Source organism: Megascapheus bottae, chromosome 11, assembly GCF_031878675.1.
Source record: "Megascapheus bottae isolate mThoBot1 chromosome 11, mThoBot2.hap1, whole genome shotgun sequence".
NCBI classification, from domain to species: Eukaryota; Metazoa; Chordata; class Mammalia; order Rodentia; family Geomyidae; genus Megascapheus; species Megascapheus bottae.
Genome location: NC_143519.1, coordinates 30,559,226 through 30,566,965, shown reverse-complemented (window position 1 = coordinate 30,566,965; position 7,740 = coordinate 30,559,226). Strand labels below are relative to the sequence as shown.

General features: G+C 35.2%; 1 pseudogene; it reads right to left on the bottom strand.

Annotated features, from left to right (window-relative positions):
- Positions 1 to 1,091: 1,091 nt before the first annotated feature.
- Positions 1,092 to 2,186, bottom strand: LOC150056864 (branched-chain-amino-acid aminotransferase, cytosolic pseudogene; annotated as a pseudogene).
- Between the last annotated feature and the right edge of the window lie 5,554 nt (positions 2,187 to 7,740).

The following is a 7,740-nucleotide window of genomic DNA, read 5'->3' as shown; positions in this document are numbered from 1 at the left end:
AATCCTAGCAGCATAAAAGTGAAGCTAAATAGTATTTACAGGTCTTTTTCATACCAAGTGCAAAACAGCCTTCCATTTATAATCCTATAATAACGCTTTGTAATCTGCATACCAATGCAGTGCAAATAACACATTTACTTTAGAAATGAGCATAATTAGATTATATAGATCACAGTTGAATTAGACAGAGTGACCTTTTGCTAGCATTCTCTGATAACAGAGGATAATTTTACTACTTGGCTGCCTTTTCTCATTTAATCAAAGTGACCAGTTTCTGGCAAGAACCTTTAAAAACCTTAAGAAATCTTTCACAGTTTGTAATTTTTATGAAGATCAACCCTATTATCAGAAAGGAATTTTCTTCTTTGATACTGAGAACTAAAGCAAATTATATATATATTTTTTTCTGTACACATATATGTGAATATATGTTTATATTTAAGACATATATTTGTAGATACATATATATGTGTGCATATATATGTATATCCTGGAAATAAAGGAAGGAAATCCGGATAATATAACCAGAATGGTAAATTAAAGTGGCTTATACTGAGTTATCATGCTTTGAACTTACATTTGTGAATCAGCAATATTTAAAAAAATATAACTTAGAGTTGTTTTGATTTGCATTTCTTTTATGGCCAGAGATGTCGAGCATTTCTTCATGTGTCTATAGGCAATTAGATTTAATAGACTGAAATCACTTAACAGGAAGAAATTATACCTTTTGAAAGTCACGATTTGTAAAAATAATCACGAGGCTAAATGGACTATAACTCTCCTTTCAGATGTACACAAAACCACCTCAAGTGGTGGAGAAAATAAGGAAGAAATCATTTCAAGTCTGAGTGAACTGGAGGTGATCATATTATTCTGGAACCATCTATGTCATCTGGTTCATATGGAAAAAACGATAAAAAGAACCATGACACCAAGTGTCCAGACAGGATTCACCAATCTCAATGCATTGTCTTGTGACACAAGGAAAGTGATCACAATAACTGCTAAGAGGTGGTACATCTATTGCAATTGTAACAAGAAAACACACAAAAAAGTAAAGTGTGGCCAAGCTTGATAGAATTAGTCCTTCAGGGCAAGTCAACTGTCCAATCGCTTGATTCTTGTCCATACTGGATATCGTGCGATTTGGTGAAGATGCGGCTTGTAAGTTTGGGACCATTCTCCATGGTTGGAATGTGTAATTTATGGTCCTTGTACACGATGTTAGAAACTGGACACACAATGCACGCTGTTCCAGAGCCAAACATCTTCACTCTCTTCTCTTGCAAGGCGCTTGTCAACTCACCCATAGTCAGATACCTCTCCGACACCTTGAATTCACCCTATTCCTGGGTCACTCCATCCAGGGGTGGAGATGACAGTTCTTCCTCTCCATTTTTATTGATCCAGTAGAGGAAAAGATTCATTGTCCCAACTTCACTTATCTGGTGATCCTTTCCATACAGCCAGAGCACTTGCTGGCACTCGTGCTCTGTAGCTTCACACTGAGCCCAAAAGCAAGGAGCCATAAATCCCTCCAATTTTGTGGTCTCCTGTTCCTCCTTCCCACGCTCGGACATATTTGGGATTAGCCCACAGAGACACGGGGTTAAAGGTTCCACTGGAAAAATAAGGCCACACAGGGCTCAGGATGACAAGGGTTTGTACACTGCAAGTGAAAACTCAGTTCCAATCAAGGTGGGACGGATATAGAGACTGGCCGAGGTAGAATACCGTACCCATTCTTGATCTAACTTGACCAGCTGTAGAATGCACTCCAGTAATTCCTGTGGGTAAAACACCGGCAAAGTTGACCTCACAGCAGATCGGAACCTTCTATACACGTTCAAATGTGGCCGAAAATGTCGAATCTTATTATCAACTCCCGGAAACACTTTCAAATCTTCAATTAATTGAAGGGCGTAGTACAGGGCAGAGGAGGCTGAATGCATGGAGAGGCTTTGCAAAGGCTTGATACAAGGGACACCCCAGCCCAACTCTGCTCACCACTCCACCACCAGCATGTGGTCTGTAAACTCAGTACGGAACACCAGGCACTCAGGGTCTGGCTTGTCCTTGAAACTCGTGGCTGGGGTGATGACGAGACCTTTAGCCTTAAAAGTCTCCACAGCCTCCTTGAAATCTCCTCCACTCTTGGAACACTCATTGTTACAGTCCTTCATGGCTGTGCTGGAATGAGAGCGAGGAAAATAAATCCTAGGGCGACCGCGGCTTCCTGTGCTTCTGCTGCAGCAGACACGAGGCGACCTGGACCAGTCTGTGTGGGGCTCTGCTCCATAAATGGTTATTTTCAATAGTAGTTATTGGGATATATTTGTATTTGGTTATTTGAAATTGGATAGGGAAGGGGGGAAAACAAGATGGGGGGTGGGGGGAAGGTAATGGGGACCAAGACATGTGAAAGGGTATCAATGTATGTGAATTAATGCACCTTCTGTCTGGCAAATATCATGTAACCCTTTTATTAATTACAATAAAAATATCAAAAAATAGTAGTTTTTGTTTCCTCTGTATCTTCTATGTCTCATAAGAAAAAACTTGTGTCTAATTGTCCTCTTTTCAGAAAATTAATTCCTTATTAAATTTCCTATTTTATTGATATCCTATAGAGAAGTAAAAATATGCCCTACGTGTTTGGGTTAACTAGATCATACTTACAGCAACGAGTATTACAAAGCTATGAATGGAAAGGGAAATGATTAGGTAAGACAAAAAGAGGTCAAGGCTGGTATTATCAGACTCTAAATTGCATGTTTCTCTGTGTGTATGTAGAGATGTCAGAAGATACTTTTATGTGAAGGTATATTTGAATATTTCATTCGTGTATGTTACATTAATAATTCATGCTCTTCACACACTTAATGTTTGTGTTTCTGGATTTTAACTTCAATAATTCTCATTGTCTATTTTGCCTTAAATTATATAGCCTATTGATTCCATATTAGTGGAGCTTCCTAACACCTTCCTCTGATTGACTGGCTGCTTCTCTAGTTGCAACCAAGATGCTCATTTTCAATAATTATATCCTCTTTGTAGTTTAAATATCCAGTGTATCCCATTGTCCTCCTATTTTTTGGAAATATTACAGCTAGACAGCCAAAATTGTTTGCCTGAAAACTTACAGCCTACCTATATCAATTAGTTTTATTAGTATAATTTTTAATATTAATATTGATTCCTTCATTATGTCAGGCCTCAAAAAATCCTGTTACTGCTTTCCATGTTGTTTAGCTCATGCCAAAGTGTAAGAAGTCTCCTTAATCTTTTAGTTCACCTTTGATTTGACCAGAATATTTGATTTCTTAATTCTATGAAACACAGTGCTAATACATACGTTATGTACTCTGGTGAAAGAAGAGAAACATATGTTAAAATTATGGGATATTTGTTTTCTGCATCCTCATGCCATAATTAGAATCTGATTTTCCATAGATATATTTATATACACACATATAGTTAATATATAATACAAAAATATGCAGTTGTACTATACATTTGTGTATGAATAAAGCATGTACATGTAATTGTTATAATTACTTTATTATATACATACTTAGGGACCATTTTAATAACTATTTCATGTGTTCTGACCAACTTTCAGAAAAGCTTTCTGTACGTGTCTCAGTATTTTAAATGTTTTCAGATTTTATAGTAACTGTGGGAAGAGGTGCCATTGTTCTTAGCATCTGTCAAGGTATCAATTTATTTTTAAGTTTCCTTCTACAACTTGGATTCACTTGAACTGGATACATTTATTGATTGCCAGTTATCTCTTAGTCTTATATCTGTCATTCTTATCTTTCCACATTGCTAACCTCAGTGAATGTACCCTTGTTTACAGCTTCAATAAATACATTTATGTAGGAAACCTTGTATTCAATTTTAAAAGCTTACTTTCATGAGCATAATTCTAACACCCTCAAGTGAAGCCTCATCCAGATAGTAGACTTTTATCTCAGTCTTCCAAGACCAAAACAAAATACCAGCCTCCTTAAATTTCTTTCCCTTACAGATTTTCTGTTTCTTTTATTGATATGTTCAAGGCTGAAAAATCCTGGAGTCATCTTTAAATCAATATCCTTTAGTTTGTCTTTCTTTTGCTGTGTTTGCTCTGAGCATTTCCCTTACAATCTTTCTCAGATTTGTCCTTTCTACCTCTTTTCCCATGGCCCTCACACTAATGCCTTAACTCAACTCTTAAATAACTATAAATATTTTCTATCAAGCTCTCTGAATCTAGATCTTTCCACTATACACCATTGTCAGATTCTATTTCTGAAAGGCATTTTTCAGTCACTTTGACTCCCACACAAAAATCTGAAGAGGTTTACAATAATAGACATTATAGAATAGACATACTTCTCACACACACACAAACATACACTTATCTCAGAGCCCATAAAACAAAACCTTTGAATATTTGAGTGTTGTTTTTAACTTATTTTTCTTAAATTTTTATTATCCTAATTTAGCTCCACATGCAGATATTTTGTATGGACTCATGCACAGATTAGGTGAAATTTACCCCATTTTTATTACTTTCTCTGAGTCTACCATATCACCTCATTATTTTAAACAGTTCATGAGTTTCATTAAGTTATTATACATATATATGTATATATACACATGTATGCATATGCATCTTCCTGTATATATGCATATCTATGCAAATGCCTATACCTATGCATATATGAATATATAATAAATTACTATTATATTCACTCCTTTCATTCCTCTCCTACTTTTTTTTCACTGATTCTTCTAATTATCCCTGTATATTTAACTTATTCCTGTTTCACTCACTGTCAAGATCCCAACTTCTAAATTTTTTTTTTTCATTTATGAATGTGGTACAAACTTAAGAGATAAACTCCATATTTGTAATTAATTTTCTTTTAAATCCAAATTGCAATGCATTTTATTTTTTAAAAATTTTAAATACTGAGATATTCAAATAGATTATACAAAGGAGTTGCCATTAAAAAATCAGTTTATGGGCACAAGGCATCTTGATCAATGTCATTACTTTCAATATAATCAAAAATTTCTCTCAGTCCACCCCTTCTGCTGCTTTTCTTTTGCAGGAAGTACAGCTCATTTTTGAGCATTCCCTCCCTTTTCCTCTTCATTTGTCTATCTCTCTTCTTTTGATTTCTCCCTACCTCTTTCTGACCTTTTTTTGAATATAGTGTCTATTTTTAATTTCTAAGAAATCTTTATACAGATTTTACTATTGATTGCACTAGCTTACATTTCCACTATGTAAAAATATTTCCTTTTGTCATTTCATTAACATACAGCTTATTGTTTAACTTTTTATTGTGTTGTATAGAGGGGTTACAGTTATATTCACCAGATATAGGTGCATTACTTCTCACACATTGATATCCCTTCTGATGTTTTTGTTCCCATTTCCCTCCCCCTCCCCCCTCTCAGTCATCTTGTTTTCCCCCATTACCTTTACTATTGCAAATAAACAAATAATTGTATATACAATATGCCAGGTAACAAAGTTGGATACTGTAACTATATGAGATTACCTTTTCTTTTAGATTTCATACTCACTCTTAATTGTGTCTCAAATATTATTGCTTGATTCTGATTTTTTAAGTTTTCAGTACAGCTCATCAAGAACAAAGATTTATTAAGTAACGAAGGACAAATTTTACCATTGGTTTCTATGTCTACATGTATTCTACATGTTTTGTTTTGTTGTGTGTGTGTGTGTGTGTGTGTGTGTGTGTTTTAATCATGGGATTTGAACTCTGAGTCTGGGTGGTGTCCCTGAGCTCTTCACATCAAAGCTAGTACTCTTATCACTTGAGCCACAGAGCAACTTCCAATTTTCTGGTGGTTAATTAAGCATAAGAGTCTCATGGATTTTCATGCTCAGGGTGGCTTTAAACCACAATCCTCATATCTCAGCTTCTTGAGTAGCTAGTATTATAGGCATGAGCCGCTGGCACCTAGCCTACATGTATGTTTTCAAGAAAAAGGGTGATCTAGTTAGAAAATGTTCGATGTGCTGCTGAAAAGAATGTATATTCTGGTGTTGCTTAGTGGAGTAATCTGCAAACATCTATTAAATCTATTTGGTCTAGGCAATTGTTCAGTTCTGAGGTTTCTCTGTTGAATTTTTGCCATATTGAGCTATCTAGAGGTCGTGTGTTAAAGTCAGAAACAATCACCATGTTTGGATCTATGTGTGTTTTTAGTGTAAGTAAAATTTGTTTGATTCATCTGGGTGCTCTGGCATTTTGTGTGTCGATATTTAGAATGGTTATATCCTTCTGATGAAGTGATCCCTTTATTAGTATGTAATAACCTTTTTTTGTCTCTTCTCAGTAATTTTGGTTTGAAGTCTATTTTATCTGATATGAGAATGAAAACTCCAGCCTATTTATGGGCAATATTTGCCTGATAGAGTTTTATTCTGGCCTCTCAATTTCAGAATATGTTTACTTTGGAGTCAAAATGTGTTTCAAAGACAGAAGAAAGATGAATCTTGCTTTTTGATCCAACTAGTACGTCTATGTCATTTAATTGGAAAGTTAAGTCCACTGATGTTGAGAACTATGATTGAAAACTGTTAATTCCTGCTGTTTTGTCTATTTCATTAGGAACTTTGTCTTGTGAATTGTTGCTGTTGTTACCTGGTATTCTGTTTAAGTGTCATTTCTCTATCAATGTCATGTTTCTGTTAATTTTCAATGTCAGGAACATCTTTGAAAATTTTCTATAATGCTGGTTTGGATGATAAATGCTGTTTACATTTTTCCTTGCTGTGGAAGGTTTTTATTTTTTTCCCTCAGCTATTAATAAGAGCTTAACTAGGTACAGTACTCTTTGTTGGTAGTTATTTGTCTTTAGGGCATGGAATATATCATTCCAAGCTCTTCTTGCTTGCGTTGTCTCTGCTGAGAAATCTGTGGTTACTGTGATTAGTTTTCTTTTGTAGGTGATTATTCTCTTCTCCCTGGCCACTTTAAGGATCCTTCCTTGGTCTCTATAGATACTGTATGGATTATAATGTGACTATGGGATTCTGGTCTGTTTGGGGTTCTAAATACTTCTTGTATCTAGACCTGTCCTTCTGGATATTTGGGACATTCTCTGAGATTTCCTTAAATATATTTCTAATTCCATTAAACTCCTTTACCAGGCATTCTTTAATACTGATTAGCCTTAAATTAGGCTTCCTAATTTTACGTTGGAGCTCCTGAAGAGATCAGTCATAATTCTTGGACATTAGGTGATATACTAAGGCTCCTTGACCTAAGTCAAAACTGTCTTAATAAAAGCCCAGATACACAGCAAATTAAAGAAAGTTTGGATAAATGGGATTACATTAACCTGCAGATCTTCTATATGGAAAAGGACATAGTAGGCAAGTTATTAAGAAAGCCCATAGAGTGGGAGAAGATCTTCAGTACTCATATAACAGACAAGGAACACATGTCTAAAATATACCTGCAGCTCAAAAAACTGACTCTCTCAAAAACAAATCCTCAATGAAATAGTCATCCCATTAAATGGTGTGCTAAAGACTTAAAGAAAGACTTCTTGGGAGACTAAATAGGAAAGGTCTATAGACACATGAAAAAAATACTTGACATCTCTAGCCATAAAAGCAATGTAAAGCAAAACAACTTGGAGATTCCAACTCACTTCAGTTTGAATGGCCATCATCTAGAAATCTAATAACAGATGCTGGCA